The 25,880-nt window shown below is 43.8% G+C and overlaps 1 long non-coding RNA gene across 1 annotated transcript in view; it reads right to left on the reverse strand.

The window, feature by feature from the left end:
• Positions 1 to 6,111: 6,111 nt before the first annotated feature.
• The window catches only part of LOC117355530, a 30,659-nt gene continuing 10,890 nt past the window's right edge, over positions 6,112 to 25,880 (reverse strand). The window contains exons 2-3 of the long non-coding RNA XR_004538395.1: positions 20,393 to 20,493; positions 6,112 to 6,975 (exon numbers count right to left, since the gene is read on the reverse strand). This is a non-coding gene — a long non-coding RNA (uncharacterized LOC117355530). The remainder of the gene's footprint in view (positions 6,976 to 20,392; positions 20,494 to 25,880) is intronic.

The following is a 25,880-nucleotide window of genomic DNA, read 5'->3' on the forward strand; positions in this document are numbered from 1 at the left end:
AAAGGGGGCCTATATTAACAGGAAATATCAACATGCATCCAAATACTAGAAAAAATGACTGTACAAGACTTACCTCTGAAAATGCGCTTACAGCCTGAGAGGTGCTTTAAAGATTGTCCTTTCACAAGGACATTGAAAATGATGCGCCCAGTGGTGTAGCTTTGGAGAAGGGGGGGGGGGTGGAAACCTTGGCTTGGGCCCCCTCCAAATCTGCAGTGCCCCCCTTAAATGCATGGTGAGGATGCCAAAACCTCACTAGCCAAAGAAATGCAGTGCCTGAGCCTCTCCCCTCCTTGTCCTGCTTCTGTAATGCAGAAGTCTGTGGTGTACCTCTTGTAGCCAGTGTCATGATTTCTCACTCACATACGCTCAGTTCGCAGAAGAACTGAGCATGCTCAGGGAGTCTTGGAGATGGCGACTGGAGACACGCTACCGACTTCCGCATTACAGATGTAGCACAAGAAAGTGGGGAGTGGTTTGGACACCGCGTTTCTTTGGCTGGCAGGGCTTCGGCATCCCCACCAGCTAAAGTATGCGTAATGAACACATGCATGCGTATGTGGGGGGAGGGGAGAGAGGAGGAATTCATTGCCCCTTCAGTCCACCCTTGGCCCCGCCTCCCCAAATTGGAGTGCTGGCTACACCTCTGGTTGTGCCATGCTTACAGTAGGATAGAATGTTAAAATTTCTGGTCCCCAAACAAATGTGTGATGAGGACCTTTATGGAGGAAGAGAGGTTCTCCTGAACAATGAGGGCTAGAGAGTAGGGTAGAGAACAGAGATAAGGTTGCTCTTCAAAAGAAGAAGCAGTGACTGATAACATTCCAGAGACAGCCCAAGTAGAATTTATACAACAGCACATAATTGGTGATGATCAATTTTGAGGGCCCTAATGACGCTGACTCTGTCATATTCCCAGCCAGGTTGGCAGTGTCAAAGCGGGTGGGTTTGCTGGACTGAAAAGCAGCCATACTTGCTGGACTGTTATGAAGTTTCTGCTGCAGCAGTGAGTCTGAAATGAGGTACCTGTTCAGCAGGTTTCTTTCCCTTCTACCCTCTCATGGACTCTCCAGGTCCTTCTACCATCTACAGTCCTGCCACCTTACCTCATTTGGTTGACCCTGGGCCAGGCATGAGTTGAGTTCAGTCTATTTCAATTTGATATACTGCCCTTCAGGTAAAATCAGAGCAGTGTACAATAAAACAAAAAAAATCATGAAAGGAAAGAATAGAAAGGAAGAAAAAACAGTTTCCAGTCCCAGCTCCAACGCAACAATAGGATATAAGGGGGAGGGGGAGGGACAGTAAGTGGAAAAATTAGCATATACGAGCTGACAGGCCAAGACTAGACATTTCTTTTCTCAGCTGCTTTTATTTAGCTGTATGTTGCTGTCAGCATAATCAGATGTATTATTTTCTTAGCATAGCTGAGTTGATTTTACATTTATTATTTATCAAATGTTTATTTTTGATTGAAATTATGGCTCTGTCTTACATGTTTTGCTTTTGAATATATGGATGTCTAGTTATAAGTGACATAAAATGAGCCTGTACTAATGTGTGGAGTGGTTAAATAAATAAGTAAAGCCACTGCTGCCTGAAGTTCAGAAACGGTCCTGTTTAGCTGCTCAGAGTGGCAGGCCACCAGCTCTCCGCGCTACAGAAACTATTTGGAAGGATTTTTTTTTTTTTTTATTTGCTATGCTCTCTCACCTCAGGCTCTTTTGAAAATGCTGTGGCTATATATTAATGGAATGAAACAGTTCACTTTCTCCAGACATTTAAGACACGTTCTACAAGCCATAACAAGATGGTTTAGGAGTTATATTAAATTTATTGCCCTTAGGTAACAATGACACGACCTCAAAATGTATTTTTATTCCACTGTCAGTTACATTAATCCTATCTTCCGCAGCTCCATGCACTCTCATTCCCTTAAGGTGCAATTGGTGTGCGATACCCAGATACCCAGAGGTTTGCCAAGGATTTCTCCTGACCTAATCTCTCTCAATATTAAAAAAAAAAGTTCAGGTAGGTATTCAAATGAATTTGGTGCAGGTGGAAAGGATGATTGTTGACCCTGGGTGCTGCATGATTCCAGAGCCCAAGTAAGATGGCGCTGATGTTTATAGCTGATTGAAGCATTACAGTTTTAGGCAGATTATTGTTTTTAGTGTTGTGTATGTTGGGATGCAGGCAAGTTATCTGTGTCCTCATTAACAGAATCCCATGCCCCAATATATTAGATCACAGGTCCTCAAATCTAGTCCCTGAGGTCCACAAGCTAGCCTGGTTTTTCAGGATTCCCTCAGTGAATATGTGTGAGATCTGTTTGCAGTCACTGCTTTCATTGCATGCAAATAAACCTCATGTACAGTATATGTGCATTGTGGAAATCTTGGAAAGCAGGCTGGGTAGTACACATTGAAAACTGGATTTGAAGATCCCTGTACCAGAGCAGTGGCATACCTAGCATATGTGACATCCAGGGCCCATCATTTTTTGACCCCCCCCCATCTATATAAAAAATATGATTTTTAGTAACAATCCACATATCGCACAAAAGTGTACCTAGGAAAAGGCAGCATTTTAAACACTGCAGTGAGCACTAGAACACCAACACATACATTGTAAAACTAAAGAAGCCAGAGCCTTCACAGTCAATTGATCCTGTAGTCAATGCCAACTGAAAACTATGTCCTTTTCATACACACAGAACAGAGATACAACCTCGTCCAATATGGAATAATCACAAACTAAAAATAGAAATATGTAGACAAAAGTTAAACTGAACCACCAAGAAACCAGACTCTGCATACAATGCAACACAACAACAGCACAAAAACATGACACATGTCCCCTAATATTGTGCAAAATATAGACAGTAGATGCAAATTTGAAAAAAACTGATACATAACAATCAACACTTTACAAATTAACAAATAAAAATAAAACAAATAATGAGAAATAGGAAAATACCATTTTATTGGACTAATCCATTTTTCAATTAGCTTTCAGAGGCCAAATCTTTCTTCAGAACAGTAAAGTATACTGCTGTTATGGTATCCTGTCCTAAGGAAAGGGGTTTAGTCCAAAAAATTGCCTTATTTCCATTTTCTGTTTATAAACTTTTATCAATACAGTTACAATACTACTTGATTCTAAGTAAAGCAACAAAAAAAATCTTTCTACCTTTTGTCGTTTCTGCTTTAATCATCTTCTCTTTGCTCTCTTCTTTCTATACAGCGTTTGTCCTCTCTCCCTTCCATGCAACATCTGCCCTCTCTCTCTACCCCTTCCATCTACTGACCACACTCTCTCTGCCCCTTCCATCTACTGTCCACCCTCTCTCTCTTCCATATGGCATCTTCCCTCTTTCTATGTCCCTTCAATAAACTGTATATCTGGGGTCCCTTCTCTCCTTTGCACATGATTCATTTCAGCTTCACCCGCTCTCCATTTTTTGTCTCTACCCCCTACCCTATGCTTTGGCATCTCTCTCTTTCTCTTCTCTTCTCCTTTCCTTCCTTCCTTCCCACTCCACACCATGGTGTGGTATCTCTGTCTCCTTCCCTCATGCTATGGCATCTCTTCCTCCCCCTCCATGGTCTGGTATCTCCTTTCCTTTTTTAATTTCCCTCCCTCCCATGGACTTGGCATCTCTGGTTCCTCTCCCTTGTCTTCCTTCTCCCTCCTTCTCTCTCTCTCCCTAATTGGGTATTGCAACAGCAGCAGCAGCATTTTTCCTCCCCTTCCCTATGCAGACTCCAAGTTTGTGAGCAGAGGAGACTGGAACAATGACAGTATTATTTACCGAGATGGAGAAGGAAGGAGGAGGAGCAGAGGGTTTAGGAGGAAAGATAGTTTCATTAAAGGGGCTCATATTTCTTTAAAACTTTATTGGAGTGGGAAAAAGATATAGTGAAATCCATTTCTAACCTCTCACAGGGCCAGTACAAGGGTATTTGTCACTCTAGGTGAAAATTGTGCCTTAATTAACCTTCAAGCCCCTTAATCTTTTCTTCCCTCAAGACACCAGGCTTTTGAATATAGCACGCATGCCCTCATTATTGAGGGCAATATTCACAAGACATTTTCCCTGGTAAATGGGCTATTTGAAAATTGCCTACCTTTCCTGCAGGTAAAATTATACATTGATAGGGGTTCCCCCAGGATAGGTTTTAGAAACACTGTTCTACTACTTTGGATCCAGTGTTGAAAAAAGATGGTATGTAAGTGGAAAAATAGATATATCTCACTACACTTTCATTTAGATTAAAATAATTTTATGCTATGAGAGTCTGGGAGATGTTCCCAACTCTTCTCAGAGTGAAATGATTATATTGGATGTAATGGTATGGTATGACATTGACTTCAAAATGCTTAATCAGAATTTAAGAATACAGTCCATTACGTTTTGGACCTTATCCATGTGCCTGATTGCTATGAATCAGAAATAGTTCTTGAAAAAAACTATGTAAAAAAAAAAGAAACAAAACCCTGAAGCAGAATATTTATTGAGTTATTTTGAATTAGTCCAAGGAAAGACACCTGGGATCAGTAGATGCAATTAAGAGGTTGTTTTTGTGCATCTGAAGCTGTGCTGTGAGAACATGTAAGGAAAGTAAATGCTAAAAGCAAATTTGTACTTTAATTGACCACAAGCACAAGATTATTTGGGACCCCTTTTACAAAGCCGCAGTAGCGATTCCCCCATGGCGAATGCATTGAAGCCCATTCAATTCCTATTGGCTATAGTTCATTTGCAGCAGGGAGAATCGCTACCATGGCTTTGCAAAAATGAACCCTTAAAATGGCCCTTAAATAACAAAGTCATCTGTAAAAAAGAGAAAAAAGGGATTTATGAGTTTTCTTCTTTATTTTAATTATCTGATTGATTTATTAATATAATGTTTACCACAAATTTGTTAAAGCAGTTAATATACTAACGCTGAAAACAAAAAAGTGTTGTATTTGTGCTTGATGTGAAACAGAGAAAATAAGAAGTGAAGTTTAATATATATCAAATTTAAATTTTTCACAGTAATGTAATAAAACATCAAAATGAGAGTTTGACATTCAAGAAGATTACAGCAGTGTACTAAAATACACATGTCTATTTCAATTCATGCAAAATTAGCACATTTGACACTTTTGATTTCAACAACAATATGTACAGTATAAATACAAAATAAAATAGCATAGATAAGCATAGAGGAATGTGATCTTTGGAAAGTCATTTACAAAACTGTAGCGCGGTTTTTAGTGCTTGCCATAGCAGTAACAGCTCTGAGCGCCAGAGCTGTTACCGCTGTGGCTGGCACTAGAAACCGTGCTATGGTTTTGTAAAAGAGGAGGGGGATACGGAAGAATTCATCAAAGAATGTCAGTTTGTGCTAATTGTGTTAGCACACACTATTAGTGTATGCTAAAAACATAAAAACATAATAACATAGTAGATGACGGCATCCACTCTGCCCAACCTTACCCAAGATGGCCACAGGAATACAATGGGCATGTTTAGTACACATTAATGTGGTAGCACCCTTTGATGCATTCCCACCTTAGAGCTTTTAAGCCCCAATGTGTACTCAGTTCATAGGAAAACACTATCCCCCCCACCAGTCACTCCACTCATTATATAAGTCTATCTTATCTATACTAGAGAGTTGCATGGAGACAGAAATCCCACCTGTCCCTACCCGTCCCCGCCAAAATCCCACCCGTCCCCGTGAGGAATCTCTCCATCCCCACCCTTCCCCGCTAGGAATCCCTCCATCCCCACCCGTCCCCGAGAGGAATCCCCTCTGTTCCCCGCTCATCCCTATAAATTTCAGAAATAGTTATTTCATTTAATTATGCTACTGAATTAAAGGCTCTGGTAGAGACCCATTTACAAATAAGCAAAGACACTTTATTAATTTGGAAATATTAATTGGGAAGAATACATACTTTGTAAACGGGTTTCTACCAGAGCCTCTAATGTAAATATAAAATATAAATGCTCAGCTGATGAGAACCCCCAAGCTGTCAGCTGAGGACTTCCTTTGCAGTTGGCCGGGGGTCCCTTTTGCCAAGCTTGGCAGGCAGCAGTAGCGTCCTTGAGTCACAGATGCTGGCACCTCAGTGGCTCTTGGATGTTGCAGCGACTGCTGTGCTTGGTGGAGGGGAGTTCTGGCCGTCTCTAGAGGAGGTCCTCTGCTGGCGGTGCTTGTAGGGACGCCATTCTACCATTATGAAACAGGGCGAAATTGGCACACTGATTTCACCGCCCCTGTGAAAGAATCATGAGCCCCTGTGAGGAATTATGAATTATTCCCATTCCCTTTCCCTTCTTGCCATGCATGCCATTCTAAGTATAGGAACATGCTAGCATCTTGGCACAGGACTTTTGTCACATATTAACCTGACACACATTTACCCTTATTCCTTATCTTGTATAAGCATCCCTTATATGGGCAACAATCAGACTTTGCCTACAGCTTAAGGCTAAGGAGCATGCATTATAACCTTTGGACTGTCACATGCTTATCTTATTTGAGCTGTCATTATTTGGTAAGCTGACAGGCATTGCACAGCTGACAGGCATTGCAGTTATTGCATATGTGCAAAGACTCAGGCCCTGTCCACGTGTTAATCAGGCCCTTGTCTAAGTGCTGAGTTGGAAGATGATCATGAGGTAAAAGCACGAGTTAAAGGGAGGGTAATCACGAGATAAAAAGCATGTACCTATCTTTGTATCCACCAGTGTTGTAAAACCATGTACCTTTGTACCCACTAATCATGAGATGTGTAAATGAGGGAGTTACTTTGATGCCATTAGCTTAGAAGCATAATAAATAGGGACTCAGAGCTAGCCCTTACTAGCGCCTCCTCCCAATTCTAAGACTGCGTGTGTGTGTTTCCTTTGTGGCATTCCTACAGGTGCTTGGGGATCCCCACCAGTCACAGCAAGGGTCAGCAAGTTCTTCAACACTGTAGAAATAAAACAGAAATGCATTTCCTTTTCTTTTGAACACAATACAAAGACATCTGCTATATACATTTCCCAAAGCTAACATATTTTAGTCAATAAATTCTGTTTTTTTACCTTTGTTGTCTGGAGACTTATTTTTCCATAAAGTTGGTCCCAGTTTCTTTTTTCCGCTTTCCCATCTTCTGTAAATTCTTCTGTTGCTGTCCATTGGTTCCTCATACCATGGTCCAGCATTTATCCCTTTCTCATCTTTCACCCCTGCCCAGCAGTCACATGCCCAAGATTTCTCCTTCTATCACCCCTCTCCAGCACCATGCCACATCTCTCCCACCATTCCCTTCACCACTATATCCAACATTCCTCCCTCTTGCATCCATTTCAATCTGTCCCACTGTTCCCTTTCCACCACAATATTTCTCCCTCTCATCTTTCTCTTTCCTCTCATCTGTATCTCACTCCCTCCCTATGACCAAAAATTATCCTTTCTTCCATTCCTAGTGTACACAACCATCTCTTTCCCTCCCTTCCTCTCTCCCAAGTTCATGCCTTCTGTGTCCAAAAACGCATTCCCTCCCCCACCTCAGCATCTCTTTCCCTCCCTTCCTCTCTCCCAAGTTCACGCCTTGTGTCCAAAAACGCATTCCCTCCCCACCTCATCATCTCTTTCCCTCCCTTCCTCTCTCCCAAGTCCATGTCTTCTGTGTCCAAAAACGCATTCCCTCCCCCACCTCACCATCTCTTTCCCTCCCTTCCTCTCTCCCAAGTTCATGCCTTGTATCCAAAAACGCACTCCCTCCCCTTTTGTGTTCCGCGTTTGTCTCCCAGCCCTCATCTGCAAGCAATTTACCTTAGCTACTTTTTCAGCCAAATGGACCTCGAGCTGCTAGGCTCGTCTTCTATTTCCTGCCTGCCCTGCCGCAGCACACATATCCGACTGGAAGTCTTCCCCGATGTCAGCGCTGACGTCGGAGGGACGGCTTTGCTTAAGCCTTCCCTCCAACGTCATCGCTGACATCGGGGAAGACTTCCGATCGGCTATGTGTGCTGCAGCAGGGCAGGTAGGAGAAAGAAGACGAGCCTCGCGGCTCGAGTTGTATCGAACCTCACAGGATCCTCCCGACCTTAGGAGGCATCCCCACAGGATCCCCGTGACCCGAAGGGGGAACCTGCGGGATCCCCGTGGGTCCCGCAGGATTCCCGTCGTCCCTGTTCACGTGCAGTTCTCTAATCTGTACCCTTCTCCTCTACAAAGCAAACCAGAGGAAAATCCAACAAGTCTGCAGTGAAAAGCGAACACCAAAAATAAGAAAGAAACTGCAGACGGGAATGTACAATGACAGGAATTTTTATTTAAAAAACCATATAATTTTGTAATCCATTAAAAATGACTCTCATATACATGGAATACGGACCCTATACAGTCTGTGTTTCGAAGAAATACTCCTTCCTCATATTCCACCATATTACTACGTTGTTTTCTGCATCATTTTCTACATGTGATAAATTGGACATCTCGGACCCCTGAGGAGGAGTGTTTCTTTGAAACACGGACTGTGTAGGGTCCGTATTCCATGTATATGAGAGTCATTTTTAATGGATTACAAAATTATATGTTTTTTTAAATAAAGATTCCTGTCCTTGTACATTCCCATCTGCAGTTTCTTTCTTGTTTTTGCCCTTCTCCTCTACGGCCATCTCCAGATTCCGTCCCTTCTTTCTTGCTGCACCAAATGCCTGGAACAAACTGCCTGACTCGATACATCAAGCTCCATTTCTGGAAATATTCAAATCCAGATTCAAAGCCCACCTTCTAAGCACTAATATCTGTTTGTAATTCTCCACCTGAGCACTGTGTATTGATGCACCTTCTTGTCCAGTTTGTCTGTCTTGACTAGAGTGTAAGCTCTTTTCAGCAGGGACTGTCTCTTCTGTGTTTTGATATACTGTGTAGCGCTGCATATGTCTAGTAGCGCTATAGAAATGATTAGTAGTAGTACTACAAAACATATTAAAGTATTGGGGGAGGGGGTAATTTTGCATTTCCCCTGTTATTGGAAGGTGAGGAATAGGAATATCTGTGTTGACCAGCTAGTGCGTTCTAATTAGTGTGTGTTTACTGGTTAACTCAGAACTAACACAGCACACAGAGTACATAATTTTCTGTTACCAGTGAAGCAGAGAGACAAATATGTACTCTTTGTGCTGTGTCCAAATCTCTGAAGCATTTCTATCACTCAGCTACATCTTTATATATATATATATATATATTAGTGTCTTTTCAGGTCCCCAGGCAAGAGGTGTCTCATACATATTGGATTATGGGCCCCCCCCTTATATCCTGCTTAATACAATTATCATCATTAGGAGCACTTGGGGGTGGGGGGGAATTCATCAAGGTCCACTAACTAGTTTAATGCATGCTATACACTGAGATGCTCGTTATATTCCTTTGTATGTCTTAGCAATTAGTGCACACTAATGTGGTTAGTGCCCCTTGATGAATTCCCCCCCCCCTTAATGCTTCCTAAATAGGAAGCAGTAAATGCTTTTGTACTAATTTTTTTTTGTATAGCATGCTAATGGAGAAATTAGTGCAAGACCTACAAACATAATAAAGTGAAAAACATGTTTTACAGCAGCTTTTAAAATGGGCTTAGTGCACAGGGAAGTCATTTATTAGCATACTCTAAGTCCATTTTCAAACACAATTTAGTGAAAGGATCCTTTAATCATTCATGCCTCGGGAACAAACTTAGGGGCCCTTTTACTAAGCTTTGTTAGGCACTGATATGCACCTTACCCAACAAAAATGGCCCAATGTAGGACATGCTAAAATGTGTTGGCTTTTACTAAAGTCTCGGACAATGCATTGCATTGGGAACAACATTACAAATTTGTGCTCGGTTTTATATATCGCCTAAAAGGGCTCTGTATATGGGTATGTCCTCTGACGGCACCTGTCCCAAATGTGGGTTTTCGCTTGCTTCCCTAGGGCATCTGTTTTGGCGCTACCCCCTTGTTTTGGCTTTTTGGAAGACTCTCCTTGCTTACATATCGTCTTTATGGACTTGCGGAATCAAGTTGGATGCTCTTCTGTTGTTTGATATATATATTCGTTGCAAAGGGTTTCACAATTTTTTTGCGGAAGGCAATACATATGGGGAAAAAAGTGATCTTGCTTAACTGGCTTAGTGGAGCCCACCTTCTCTTATGGAATGGAGGGTGCAAATGATCACTTTGCTTAAAATGGAGCGGACTCAGATTAAGGATTTGACTTCTTTGCAGGGGCATCAATTTAAGAGAACTTGGAGTGCCTCTTGGGATTCTTTGACCCCCATGGGCACAGAGTTGTCTATTGAATATGTAGCTTGTATTGTATGCTTCCTTTCATTCTGTGGATGTCTATTGCACTATGTTGAAGGGGGGGGGGGGGATGAGGGGATGGAATTCTGTTGTATCTGATCACTGTTTGCTGTGTGCTGTGTATTGTATTTTCAATAAAAACCATTATTCTCATAAGTACTGCCTTGTATGTACTGCATTATATTCTTTCTGCTGCATTATATGATTCTTTATGGTACTGTTTGTTACTGGTAACCTTTACACTTTCAATAAAAAATTTACAGTATAAAAAAAGAGGTGCAATTCAGCTAGCATGCTGATATTAGCACATGCTAACTGAATAATGCTGGCTTAACAGAGGATCCTTTAGTACAGGGGTGTCCAATGTCGGTCCTCGAGGGCCGCAGTCCAGTCGGATTTTCAGGATTTCCCCAATGAATATACATGAGGTCTATTTGCATGCACTGCTTTCATTGTATGCTAATAGATCTCATGCATATTCATTGGGGAAATCCTGAAAACCCGACTGGATTGCGGCCCTCGAGGACCGACATTGGACACCCTTGCTTTAGTACCTCCTAAATAGAAAGCGGTAATTGGCAAATTCTATATAGTCTGCCTGAAGTTAGGCAGCGACATTGGTGCGACTAGCCAATGTAAGCGCCTAACTTAATTGATTAATAGGCTTAATTGGCACTGATAATTGACATTTAACATCTCATAACTGGGCTTTAGTTGCACTTAATTGAAAGTTAGGTGCCTAACTCGAAAAACACAATTCTATATAAAGCAGACACCTAGTCCAATGTGCCTTCCTAAAAGTGGGCATGGTTTGGGTAAATCATGGATGTTATTTTGAGTTGGGAGCCGCTTTGTGAATTAGGCGCCATTAGGCAGAGATATTATAACCCTGGCATAAATAAGGGACACCTAAAGTTAGCATGTCTGGCAACACCTAAGCACGCTTATGTGGCACTAAGCAAGATTACATAAAGTGGGTCTAAGTTTTATAGAATAACGCTTAGCGCGGCACTAGTTGGCGCTGATTTTTTTTAGATGCACTTTATAGATTGGGCCCTAAGGGGCTGATTCTACAAACAGACATCCCAGTTGTAGGCGGCAATAGGCCCATTGCATCCCAGGATGCACCGGGAAGGGGGCCTAAAGCCCTGATTGGCCCAGATGCTTAAGGCCCCCCTCCTATGGCCTATTGTATAGCTGTGCTATAAATGGGCTTAGAGCCTGAAAAAGACATGCTAAGTTCATTTCTTAGATGGGCTATCGCAAAGCTGCGCTACCAAGCACCACATGCTAAATGTCAAGCCTCCCTTAGGAACAGAAAGGGTGGCTTAGCGTTTAATATTCACTGCTCGGCATCTCAGCTTTGTAAAAGGACCTGTTAGTATAACTAACCTTGAGCTACTCCTGAAAAAGGTATGAGCTAAATACAAATAAATGACAGAACAATGAAAGAAAACTGATAAAAATGAATAATATTAACAATTTAAAAAGGAAAAAAAAAAAAAAAAAATCATTTTTACAACTGTCATATTCAAGCTGGGCGATTTCAGAAAAACCATCAGCCCCTAAGCTATTTCAAAAACCAAGAGGTTTCCTAAATGAATAATAACTACCGTATTTTCACGCATATAACGCGCGTGTTATATGCGTTTTTACCTACCGCGCATACCCCTCGCGCGTTATATGCGTGAGCGCGGTATACAAAAGTTTTAAAACATAGTTCCCACCCCGCCCGACGCCCGATTCACCCCCCCAGCAGGACCGCTCACACCCCCACCCCGAACGACCGCTCGCACGCGCTCCCACCCGCACCCGCATCCACGATCGGAGCAAGAGGGAGCCCAAGCCCTCTTGCCCGGCCGACTCCCCGACGTCCGATACATCCCCCCCCCCAGCAGGACCACTCGCACCCCCACCCCGAAGGACCGCCGACTTCCCGACAATATCGGGCCAGAAGGGAGCCCAAACCCTCCTGGCCACGGCGACCCCCTAACCCCACCCCGCACTACATTACGGGCAGGAGGGATCCCAGGCCCTCCTGCCCTCGACGCAAACCCCCCTCCCCCCCAACGACCGTCCCCCCCAAGAACCTCCGACCGCCCCCCAGCCGACCCGCGATCCCCCTGGCGACCCCCACGACCCCCCCACCCCCCTTCCCCGTACCTTTGGTAGTTGGCCGGACAGACGGGAGCCAAACCCGCCTGTCCGGCAGGCAGCCAACGAAGGAATGAGGCCGGATTGGCCCATCCATCCTAAAGCTCCGCCTACTGGTGGGGCCTAAGGCGCGTGGGCCAATCAGAATAGGCCCTGGAGCCTTAGGTCCCACCTGGGGCCGCGGCCTGAGGCACATGGGCCCAACCCGACCATGTGCCTCAGGCCGCGCCCCCAGGTGGGACCTAAGGCTCCAGGGCCTATTCCTGATTGGCCCACGCGCCTTAGGCCCCACCAGTAGGCGGAGCTTTAGGATGGATGGGCCAATCTGGCCTCATTCCTTCGTTGGCTGCCTGCCGGACAGGCGGGTTTGGCTCCCGTCTGTCCGGCCAACTACCAAAGGTACGGGGAAGGGGGGTGGGGGGGTCGCCAGGGGGGTCGCGGGTCGGCTGGGGGGGGCGGTCGGAGGTTCTTGGGGGGGGCGGTCGTTGGGGGGGAGGGGGGTTTGCGTTGAGGGCAGGAGGGCCTGGGATCCCTCCTGCCCGTAATGTAGTGCGGGGTGGGGTTAGGGGGTCGCCGTGGCCAGGAGGGTTTGGGCTCCCTTCTGGCCCAACTACCAAAGGTAAGGGGGGTGGGGGGGTCGTGGGGGTCGCCAGGGGGGTCGCGGATCGGCTGGGGGGGCGGTCGGAGGTTCTTGGGGGGGGCGGTCGTTGGGGGGAGGGGGGTTTGCGTCGAGGGCAGGAGGGCCTGGGATCCCTCCTGCCCGTAATGTAGTGCGGGGTGGGGTTAGGGGGTCGCCGTGGCCAGGAGGATTTGGGCTCCCTCCTGGCCCGATATTGTTGGGGAGTCGGCGGTCCTTCGGGGGGAGGGATGTATCGGACGTCGGGGGGGCATCAGGCTTTCAGGATGGGGACAGACCTTCAAGGGGGGACAGTGCATGGAAGTCAGGGGGGGTGAACGGAGAGTCAGGACAGCGTACGGAAAGTCAGGGCGGGCGAAAGGAGCGTCGGGCAGCATGCGCGGTATACCCGTGAGCGCGGTATACCAAAGTTTTTGTACATATCATCGTGATTTCTGCGCGCTATACCCGTGTGCGCGTTTTATACGGGTGCGCGTTATTTGCGTGAAAATACGGTACTGCTTTCATGCAAATCGCCAGGCAGGGCATTCCAGACAGATATTCAAAGCATTACACGGCTCTTCCCCCTCCTATCTAAATAACCGCTTAAACCAAATCTCCACCTCAAGACACAGAAGAACCTCAAACCCTTTCGCCTTCCCCCCACTCAAAGGCACACAACGCAAGAAAATGTTTGACAACCTTCTAGCAACACAAGCAGCAAAAATCAACCATTCCATCTCCAATCTTATGACAATATCAGACAACTTCAAAACATTCAGAAAAGAAATCAAAACCCTGCTTTTCAAAAAATTCATCCAAATATCTTAACCCCTCCTCTTTTACCTCCAGAAGATTCACCTACCTTCAGATAACCTTCCCCCAAATTACCCACCTTAACACCTTCCAATTAAACAAATACCATAAATAGATTGTAACCTACCCTCTCTAACTGCATTCCATATGTATTTTTCATACAGTTCTTCACTGTCAGTTTAATTTCCATCCTATAAATTCACATAGAATTTTTCTTTTTTCAACCATCTTTATTTTCTCTTCTTTATTAATTTCCAGGTACTTTAGTTAGATTGTGAGCCTTCGGGACAGTAAGGGAATTTTTTAAGTACCTTCTTACTTCTCATTTATAATCTTAATGTATATTTTCTTCAAACTGCTTAGAACCTAACGGATGTAGCGGTATATAAGAAATAAATTACATTACATTACATTACATAGGTCTGCATAGCGAAAATCCCAGTTTCTAGTGAAAGACAATCAGATTAGAGAATGACACGGTGACAAAATTCATCACCGTTCCCGTCCCCGCGGATAACCGTGGGAAATAATCCCATGTCATTTTCTAGTGTCTATTTCAACCTCGGTCCTTCTACACCAGCATTCTTCAAAGCAAAGCTTGCGGGTCAGTGGTTGTGCCATTCATACTCTGATTCTTCCCTCTCTCCTTAAAGAATGACATGAAGATGGTTTCCCGCAGTTATCCGCGGGGACGGGAACGGTGATGAATTTTGTCACGGTGTCATTCTCTAAATCAGATTTCAGAAAGGTTGGGGGCCAGGTGTTACTTTCAGAGGTTGATTACATAGCAGATGTTCTATATGACGTGTTTAGAGTCATGAGCAAAATGTCTGCCCATATTATTTGTGTCACCTTCATCTGAACTTCATCAAGTCTTGTGATGTCTTCAGCGAGATACAGCTTTTAAAACTGAACACTATACTCCAAATGGATCCTCATCAACATCTTGCACATAGGCATTAACATCTAAACTAAACTAAACTAAACTAAACCTTAAGTTTGTATACCGCATCATCTCCACAGAAGTAGAGCTCGACACGGTTTACAGGAATTACAAAAGAAAGGAACTCCAATGGGGAGAAGAAGAGCTTGGTAAAAAGGAAGAAAGATGGGACTAAATGAAGAGGAGAGGGAGGGAGTGGTTACATTTTAGAGAAAAGCCAAGTTTTCAAATGTTTTCTGAAGCGTTGGAGGGAGGTTGCACTCCGGAGAGGGGCAGATAAGCTGTTCCACAGCTCGGTGATCTTGAAGAGGAGGGATGATCCAAGTTTTCCTGTGTGGGATATGCCTTTTAAAGAGGGGAATGATAGTATGAATTTTTGAGAGGATCTGGTGGAGTTAGGATTCGCGGAGAGCCAAGATAGTGGAAACAGGGGGGGAAGGACGCCATGTAGAGACTTGAAGGTTAGGCAGGCACATTTGTAATGAACCCTGAGGAGAACTGGGAGCCAGTGAAGCTTAGATAGAAGCGGGGAGACGTGGTCGAATTAGCTTTTTGCGAAAATTAATTTAGCCGCGGTATTCTGAATCCGCTGGAGTCTGAGAAGACTTTTCTTTGTTAGGCTTAAGTTGATGGAGTTGCAGTAATCCAGTCTAGATAGAATAATGGATTGAACGAGGACAGCGAAGTGTTGTTGGTGGAAGCAGGATCTGACTTTCCTTAGCATGTGAAGGTTGAAAAAGCATTTTTTTACTAAGGAGTTGAGGTGATCGTTGAAGGACAGTGTAGAGTCAATGATGATTCCCAGAACTTTGCTTGAATGCTCAAGCTGAAGTTTGGTGCCAGAGGATAGTGGGATGAGGGTGGGCCTAGCCAAAGAAGTTTTGTTTTGGTCTCATTAAGTTTCATTTGAACGGTGAGAGCCCAGGATTGGAGGTTCGTTATACAAGAAGAGATGTTATCAGAGAGGTTGGTGAGGTTGGAGTCGGTCTCGAGGAGGACAAGAATGTCATCGGCGTAGGTGTAGAGTGTCTCAAAGGGGGAGAGTTTGAGGAGTTTCAGGGAGGTCATATAAACATTGAAGAGAATCAGGGATAGAGGTGAACCCTGAGGGACTCCGCAAATCGGTTTCCAAGGGGAGGATGAGGTACCGTTCATGTTAACGAAGTAGGAGCGAGAGCGTAGGAATTTTGAGAACCAATCTAAGACTGTAGAGTTTATGCCAATTTCAGAAAGTTGGAGGAGTAGTATGTCATGATGGACAATGTCGAAGGCTGCAGAAAGATCAAATTGAAGAAGGACAGCGAACTTGTTGCAAGAGTGAAGATGTTGGACTTTTGAAATTAAAGAGGCCAGAAGGGATTCGGTGCTAAAGTTGGGTCTGAAGCAATGTTGGTAGGGTAGTAGAATGGAGAATCTCTCAAGATAGGATGAGAGTTGGGTAGCTATGATGGACTCCAGCATCTTGGTCAGGAGAGGTATGTTAGCTATTGGGCGATAGCTGGACGGTGTGAAGGGGTTTAGCTCAGCTTTTTTCAAAAGAGGGGATAAGGCAATGTCTCCCATTTCTGCAGAAAATAGGCCTGAGAGTAGAGCGGAATTTATAAGTTTGGTGAGAGATGAGATGGCTTGTGTGGGAATATTTTCGTATAAGTAGGAGGGGAAAGGATCCAAGGTACAGTTGCAGGATTTTAACTTGAGGCAGAGTTTGGAGACCTGGGAATCGGAGACAAGATCGAAGGCGGTCCAGGATCTATCGGCTGGGATATGGTTGGCCTCGGTTAGATTGGGGTTGGAGGCGGTGAGCACCAGGGAATTGTAAGAGGGTGTTGGAGGGAAGGAGCATCGTAAGGTAATGACTTTCTCATTGAAGAATTTTGCAAGTTCATCGGCGGATGGGGAGGAGGGGGGTGTGACGGAATCGTGTTTGGAGGATATGGAACGCCAAATGTTGAACAGTGTATTACTTTGGTTGTTGGATCTGGAGATTTTGTTGCCGTAGTAGTTCTTCCTCGATTTTTTTAATTCAGTATTGTAGAACTTAATATTCGCCCTCCAGGACTGTCTGTCGGTGGGGGATTTAGATTTTTTCCATTTGCGTTCCAGTATTCGACATTTCTGTTTCAGATGTCTGTGGTATGGAAAGTACCAGGGGGCCTTGCGGGAGTAGGAGACAGTTTTAGTGGATAGTGGAGCAAGGGAGCAGTAGGTGGTTTCAGAGAGAGTGATCCAATTGAGCCAGTTGGATTCAGGGCTTGGAGGATTGGGAATGGTGGAAAATAGGTTGAGGAATTTGTTCTAGTACAGGTCGCTCGCAACTTTTTTTCGGAAGGTAATGGGATGGGGGTGCGTGGTGGTGGTTCGAGGTGTGACATGAAAATGGGGAGGCAGAAAGCCCCTAGGGAATGGTCGGACCAAGGGACAGGTTCCCAGCGAGTTTCGTCAACCGAAGTTTTGTAATCGGTGAAGTCGAGGAAGCTGATGATGTCTAACGTATGCCCCTTTTCATGGGTTGGGGAGAGAGCCGGGGGGGGGGGGAAGCCTAAAGAGGTGAGGAAGTTATTGAGATCGATAACATCCTTGTTGGTGGTGTCGTTTAAGTGAAGGTTAATATCTCCAATGATTAGTAGTCTTTGAAATTTGAGGAATGCGTTAGTAATGGTCTCAAGGACGAGATCAGCGGATTTATTCCAGGGGGATGGAGGACGATATAATAGAAGGATGCCCAGTGGGTGAGGATGGAGTTCATCATTGACAGAGGCTAGCATGTATTCTAGGGAGGCGTGGCTGCTCTTTTCTAGTAGCTGGACATCGAAGAATGATTTGTGAAGGAGTGCCAGGCCACCTCCTTTTCGATTAATTCTGGGGGAGAAGAGGCCTTGGTAACCGTGAGAACAAAGTTCGTTTTGTGAGAATATGTCATCTTTTGTGATCCATGACTCCGTGATGAATAGGAATCCGGGGTTAAGATCTTCAAGAAGGTCCTTCAGGATTTGGGTTTTGTTGCATGCAGATCTGGCGTTGCAGTAGAGAGACGGTACTGGGGTGAGAGAGTCAGAGGCGTGATTGGGAGGGTTGGCCGGGGAAATGGGCTTTAAGGAAGCGTGATTGATGCTTCGGGGGATTTTCTTGGAGGGATGACTTCTGGTGCGCAAAAGTGTGGAGATTATGGCACCAGGGCAGGTGGGACTGACAATAGTGGGGTTCAGTAAGTTAGGAGGGGGAGGTTTCAGGCAGAAGGAGATGTTGGAGGATGAGCAGCGAAGAAGAAGGATCCATGGGTGTGGTTTCATGGTGGGGTTTGGGAGAGCCTTTGGAGGAGTAAGAGGCGAATGTAAACGGAAGGCTTGGTAGTAGGGCAGAGCCGGACAATTGGGCAGAATTGAAACAATTAAATATAATCTGATGAGACTTAGTAATTGGGCGGAGCTTATCAGTTGAGAGGAATCTGGCGATCCTTAGCAGAGCAAAAGCAGTTGAATAAAATATGGAGGTTTTTAACAAACTTAAAAAACAGTTGAATAAAATATGGAGGTCTTAACAAACTTAGAAAAAGCAGGAAGAATAATCAGATGGTCCAATAGCAGGATTTAAACAATAGAATAGCAGAGCCTTATACAGTTGAATAGAAACTGAAGATCTTTGGCAAATTTAAATACTGAATAGAATCTAGAGGGCCTTAGCCAGACTATAGCAAATTAAGTAGGAATTGACAGGATGGAGCTTGTCAATGAAGTCAGAATTGGTGTTTGATGCGGCAAGAGCCTAGGGAGAGGAAGTAGGGACGCAGGAGATAAAAAAAACCCAGACAGCAGGGGTTTTTTTTCTGTGATCCCGGTGGGTTGGAAGGGAGCAAGGGCTCTCACGCGGTCCGAATCTCTGGAGAAGTAGCAAGCGGCTCCCGGTGGCAGAGGAGCTGCTTTAGAAGGCAGAGCAGGTCACTGGGGTTTCGGGGGGCGGAGCAGGGCTCCCACGCGGCCCGAATCGCTGGAGAAGTAGCAAGCGGCTCCCGGTGGCAGAGGAGCTGCTTTAGAAGGCAGAGCAGGTCACTGGGGTTTTGGGGGGCGGAGCAGGGCTCCCACGCGGCCCGAATCGCTGGAGAAGTAGCAAGCAGCTCCCGGTGGCAGAGGAGCTGCTTTAGAAGGCAGAGCAGGTCACTGGGGTTTTGGGGGGCGGAGCAGGGCTCCCACGCGGCCCGAATCTCTGGAGAAGTAGCAAGCGGCTCCCGGCTCTAGATTCTTCTATTGGATATACACTTCCCCCTCCCTATTCGTGGTTTCAGGACTTGCGATTTTGATTATTCATGATTTCCTAAAACCGGTAATCACCCCACCTCCCCCCTGGACCTCCCCGGATCTTATCTTGTAGTCTAGCGGTCTTTCAATGCAGGAGCAATCTTCCTAAGCTCCTTTTCTCTTCATAGTCTCGAGAGACTATGGGAACTCACAACAGCCATTTTGGATGAGTGATCTGCATGGGGAAGGAGTGTAGGAAGATCGCTCCTGCCCTGAAGGACCGCTAGACCATCAGGTAAGGTCTGGGATGCCGGGGGGAAGGTGGTAGGGAGGCAGGGGTGGGTCAGAGCTGGCCAAAAAGTTATTTGCAAATTTTCAATATTTGTGGGCCGGCTCTGCCCCTAACCTCGTGAATACTGAGAGAGTCTACCTCTCTCTATGTAGCCTACCATCCTTTTGGCTACAGCCATCAACTTATCACATTGTTTCGTTGCCTTAAGATCCTTCAACACGATCAACCCAAGGTCCCTCTTATGATCTGTGCTTATTGTTTATCGAAAGCTTCTATACCACTACTAATGACTAGGAAGTCAATTCAGAGTGATTTACATGAGCTTCTGTAAAGGTGTTACAATACAGAGTTAGCGTTTTCTGAGATGGTTTTCAATATAGACACATTTATATCATAGTCATTCATCCTACGTATATACACATATAATACTAGTATTGTGTAGTATGTTCATACTAAACCCTACTTATTTGCACACATAATACCTGTATTGTGTTCTATGTTCATCTTAGATTTACATACATCCTGATAATTCTTATCTGTACTTTGTTTATCATATCCTCAACAATTCTGGGTATCTGTACTGCCTTTACCCTATCAAGTTCCTAGTGGGTACTTGCCAGCTATCACTTCTATGTTGCATTATTAGTATTTCAGCCCCTAGGAAATACAGCTTTTGAGATTCTTATACCCCAGGCACATTCTACACTTCTTTGCATTAAATTTTAACTGCCAAACATTACACCATTCTTCTTTCTTGCTGTATACCGCCTTGAGTAAATTCTCTCAAAAAAGTGGTAAATAAATCCAAATAAATAATCTTTTTAGATCACTTTTCATGTTGTCCACTTTCACTAGAGTGTCCACTCAGTTGCAAATCTTTGTGTCATTTGCAAAAAAGCAAACTTTCCCATTTCCCTTCGAAACCTTTGGCAATGTCACTCACAAATATGTTGAATAGAATCGGCCCCAATACTGATCCTTGGGGCACTCCATTACTCACCTGTCTTTCCTCTGAGTGAATTGCATTCACCACCATCTTATGACATCTGTCTGTCTCAACCAATTTCTAGTCCAGTTCACCATTTTGACTGATTTTGAAATCTAGATTTAAGATAGAGAAAATTAAACAAAGTTACAATCAAGAATCTATGTAGGCATTGTCTCAATTAAACAGACATTCTGGCCTTTGCCAAAATTGGGAACCCCAAAAGATTATTTTAAAAACGGATTTTGAGGAGGGATTTAAATCTTATGCATAAAAGCAGGGGGGGGGGGGGTATGGTAGATCATTCAGAGTTTAGTTGCTAGGAAAATAAAAGGCAGAATTTCTAGTGGACTCATAATGAACCTTTTTTTTTTAGGGGGGGCATGAACAAAACGGTGAGTATCCATACGTCTAAGCAAATGATCTGGAGTGTAAGGAATAGTGAATGTAAATATAGTGGTGTACCTAAATGAAGTGCTTTATGGATAATATACAGTATTTTAAAACAGATGCAGAAGTTTTAAAGCGTCATTCTGCTCCACCAAAAGGGATGCAGGTCAGAGGCTGAAAATTACAGACTGGTGAGTCTCACATCAATAGTGTGTAAACTTATGGAAATGTTGATTAAAAACAAATTGGATACGATTCTGGATGACGAGAGGCTGAGGGATCCCCACCAGCATGGATTCACAAATGGAAGGTCTTGTCAATCCAATCTGATAAGCTTCTTTGACTGGGTAACGAAACAACTGGACAAGGGAGAGTCCCTGGATATCGTGTATTTGGACTTCAATAAGGCTTTTGACAGTGTCCCAAACTTTATTGAATAAAGATGAAAACGATGGTCTAGGAGAAACATTGACGGCATGGGTTAGAGACTGGCTCAGTGGTAGACTTCAGAGGGTGGTGGTAAATGGTACCCCCTCAGAAATATCAGAAGTGACCAGTGGAGTGCCGCAGAGCTCGGTCTTGGGTCCGATACTATTTAATATCTTTGTACGAGACTTGCCTCAGGGACTTCGAGGTAAAATTACACTATTCGCCGATGAAGCTAAGCTATGCAACGTGGTTGGCAATGCAACCGTGCCCGACACTATGAGGCAGGACCTACTTTTACTGGAAAAATGGTCTGCAACTGAGTTTCAATGCCAAAAAGTGTAAGGTTATACACCTTGTTAGCGGTAACCCCAGCAGAACATATACCCTGAATGGTGAAACCTGAACAAGAACTGTCGCGGAACGATACCTGGGTGTAATCATTATCAAAGATATGAAGACTGCCACTCAAGTGGAGAAAGCTTCGGCTAAGGCTAGACAAATGCTGGGTTGCATCAGAAGAAGTTTTGTCAGCCGAAAGCCTGAAGTGATAATGCTGTTGTATAGGTCCATGGTGAGACCTCATATGGAGTACTTTGTTCAGTTTTGGAGGCCGCATTATCAGAAGGATGTGAAGAGGATGGAGTCAGTTCAGTATATGGCCACTAAGATGGTCTCAGGACTCAAAGATCTCCCATATGAAGAACTTCTAAGCAGGCTACAGTTATATTCTCTCGAAGAACGTAGAGAGAGGGGAGACATGATAGAGACGTTCAAATATCTTACAGGCCTTATCGAGGTGGAGAAAGATATCCTTTTTCTTACGAGTCCTAAGGCAACAAGAGGGCATCCATTCAAACTCAAGGGCGGGAGATTTCATGGTAACATCAGGAAGCACTTCTTCACCGAAAGGGTGGTCGATCGTTGGAATGGCCTTCCACGTCAGGTAGTGGAGGCCAGCAACGTGCCCGACTTCAAGAAATGATGTGATAAACATGTGGGTTCACTTAGGGGAATTGCTTAGAGGGAGTGTTCTTTTAAGGGGAGGGTTCTTTTGAGTGGGCAGATGTGTTGGGCCGACGGCCCTTTTGTGCTGTCATACTCTATGTTTCTATGAAGTGTACCGGTAGATAGTGTAACTTAACTGGCAAAAGGGAAGCATGATCCTGTTTCTGGGCCCACCTAGAAGACAAGCAACTGAATTTTGATTTGTTTGGAGGCAATGAAGTTTAAACTTTGTAATGCCAGAAAAGACAGGACTACGATAATTCAGCTGAGAGATTAAAGGTAAAGGGGTTGGGACTTGATATACTGCTTTTTCTGTGTGTGTGGTTACAATCAAAGTGGTTTGCATATTTTTACTTATTATGTGGGTACTTATTATGTGCCTGGGGCGATGAAGTGTTAAGTGACTTGCCCAGCGTCACAAGGAGCCACAGTGAGAATCAAACTCACAACCTCAGGGTGTTGAGGCAGCTGTTCTAAATGGTAGGCTACTCTTCCATGTGTGAATGAGTGTGTAGAGAGAAGTCTAGAAAGTTATGAAAAGAACAAAGATGTAGGGATAAAAAAAAAAATAAATTAAAAAAAAAAAAATCTGATTTTAGAAACTAGGATATGTTTGTCAAATGAAAGGTTAGAAATCAAAGGTATCGTCTAGTAGCTACAAGAGGTTCACTGTAGGAATAGGTAAATTGAAAAGCATGGGAATAAAGGATGGGGTTGAATGGCTGCCAGTGATCTAACAAACTTTAGTCTTTTGGGGATTCAAAACTAGTCAGCATTAAAGAGCAGTAAGGCAAGCTCGTAAAAGGCAAAGACTGGATGTCTATGTGCTTATTCAGATCGTCTGTTTGCAGAGCTTGGAAATTGCTCCTTTGTATTTTCTGAATAAAAATTATTAAACAAAAGGACCAGGATTGGGAGAGAACAGAGAAGTGGGAAAAGTCAATACCATCGTAGGAAAAGAATTGAAGTCCTGAATTAGAGTTCTTAAAAGGCTCTGGAAGATGCTGAATAGAAGCGGAGACAGTATATAGCATCTTAGGGGACACTAAATGAAAGAAAGAACCCAGATGAAGTAGATGTGGGGGTAGTAAAAGAATAATCTCCCCCCCTTTACAAAACCATAGCATGGTGTTTAGCGCCGGCCGTGGAGGTAACAGCTCTGACATTCATAGGAATTCGATGAGCATCAGAGCTGTATGATGAAAGCCAGCTGAGTTCAGTGCCAGAGAGACCAATTGCAGAAGACGAGATTGTAAAAGTGAATTATACATCATAGCAAAAGCGACCAAAAAAATCAAGTGAAACCATAAGAACATAGGAATAGCCTTACTGGGTCAGACCAATGGTCCATCAAGCCCAGTAGCCTGTTCTCATGGTGGCGAATCCAGGCCACTAGTACCTGGCCAAAACCCAAGGAGTAGCAATATTCCATGTTACCGTACCGGGCAAGCAGTGACTTCCCCCATGTCTTTCTCAATAACAGACTATAGATTTTTCCTCCAGGAACTTGCCCAAACCTGCATTGAGGAAAAAATAAAAGTTCACTTAAAAAAAGCTGTACTAGTACTGTCAGTGCTATGGTAGGTTTGAAAGCATGGTTGGTGGGGATGAAGTACAGAAAGTTGCACTGTGAGAGATGAATTGATCAAAGATAACTTTTTCAGTTTGCTTTGAAATGAAATAGATTTGAACCAGGATCTGAGGAGTGTTTCCCGAGAATTAGCTTAACAGCTTTCTTCCAAGAGATTGGGACATATCTGGTAAAAAGACTCTTGAAGATAATTTGTAAGGTAGGAGTTTGTGGGTAGGAAAGTGGATCCGTCAAAAAGGTAGCAAGTCAAAAGAGACAAGTAGTGGGTTCCATTGAGTTAAGAATCATATCTGATTGATTCAATGTTGGTAAGGAAAAGGAGCTCCAGATTCATGAAGGAGCAGTGGAGCCGACATCTAGTATGGGCAATGAATCAGCTTCATCGCAAATTCATTGAAAAATGCAGGTAAATACCTTCAAGGTGAATCAACTTTATTGGAAAAGTAACATGCAAGTGAATTTGCCAGTGGAAATGAGAGCTGATTAATGGAATCTCTGTGAGTAAGCTGAGAGACTATAGATAACAACTTAAGTGTCGGGATATTTTCAGTCATTGATAAACTTAGAAAAAAATAGGTCTTTTTGTAAATTATGCCTGCTAAGAAAACTAGTCTGGATCTGCTTTGGCAGTCCCTCTACCTATCCTTCCTGTGAGTTCAAAGATGGATGCTTTTGTGATGAAGATTTCATCTTCTGGGGATGGTTTGCAAGGGGGTAATCGGGAGAGAGATGCAAGTTCCAACCCCCACAAATCCAGAACTTGAAAGGGACGTAGCTTAGGCAGAAAGTCTGATGCTGGTGGTTGGCCTCATTGCCCTTCCCAGCATGGTGGGTCAACCTGTAGTTGAGCTGGCTCTGCAAACTGCATTAGAGGTGTATGACATGGAGAAGAGCAGTGGGAATAGTGCAAAATCTTGCAAGAATTACTCCGGCGGCAGCATTTTCTAGTCAGAATGTTATGCAGGGCCCAGCAGCACCAGTCAGTGATTTTAATCCAGTAAAGTTGTCTGTTGTGACTTTGGATGATTTATGATCACTTGAGCATCTTTGGGCCCAAACCTATTTTTGCAGCTAAACCAAAACACTGCTCACTTTATTAAACTGGAGTAGACTCTCTCTGTTCAGCAATAGCAAAAGAAAACTAATAATCCTTAAACTGCGGGTGGGTAGACTAGATGGGCCTTTTAGCCTTTATCTGAAATCATGTTTCTATGACTTATTAAATGTGAAAACTTGGAGAGCTTAATACGACGTAGGAATCTGTGTTTGATTAATTCTCCTAAAAAAACTGGACATGTTCAAGGGATATATGTTGGAACAACTGTGGATTCCATCTCAATCTCTTTCATCAATTGTCAGAAATTTTTTTACTTTAAATTAATTTGGGGGCCAATTGACGTCCTTTGTAGAATCTCTATAGATATGGTTTGTTATTAGATAATATGCACATCCAAGGAGGGGGTGGGAGGTAAACAAGGTTGGAAAAGATTCGGTGGGGGGAGGGGAGGGCATTAATATGTATGAATATTGAAAAATTTAAGTGATGTCTATTTTGTAAAATGATTAATTTATTCTGTATTTCACTTATTGTATGTGTTTTAAAAATGAATAATTTATAAAAAAAGAACATTTTTTACTTTCCACCATACCAAAGAAAGACTGGTCAAGAAATACTGTCAACGAGAAAAGAGCAGAGATGACCAAAGTTGTCAAGCTGGCAGCTAATCTTAAATTAAAAAATACATCCAATTGAGGAAGGAACTCCACACAGGTCATGTTTTGGTAAAATGCCTGCATTGAGGTTTCAACAATTTCTCAATGTTTCTGCTTCTTAAAGACGTCTTACAATGTAACTTAAATTGGGCCATTGTCCACGAGATAAAACCAGGATGGACAGGCTTCTACCAACAACACAACCTTTCTGTATCCTATAGTCTGTAGTTTCACATGCCTCTACAGTAAGGCTATGATAGAAAAAGTTAGAGTCAGAACTTGCACTAAAGTCTTGCAATGGTTGGAGAAGGGACAAGATCACAGCCGGCCTGCCTTATGCTCCGGGAAGATCTGACACAAGCAAGTGTCAAGCAG

This window comes from Geotrypetes seraphini, chromosome 2 (genome assembly GCF_902459505.1).
Source record: "Geotrypetes seraphini chromosome 2, aGeoSer1.1, whole genome shotgun sequence".
Lineage (NCBI taxonomy): Eukaryota > Metazoa > Chordata > Amphibia > Gymnophiona > Dermophiidae > Geotrypetes > Geotrypetes seraphini.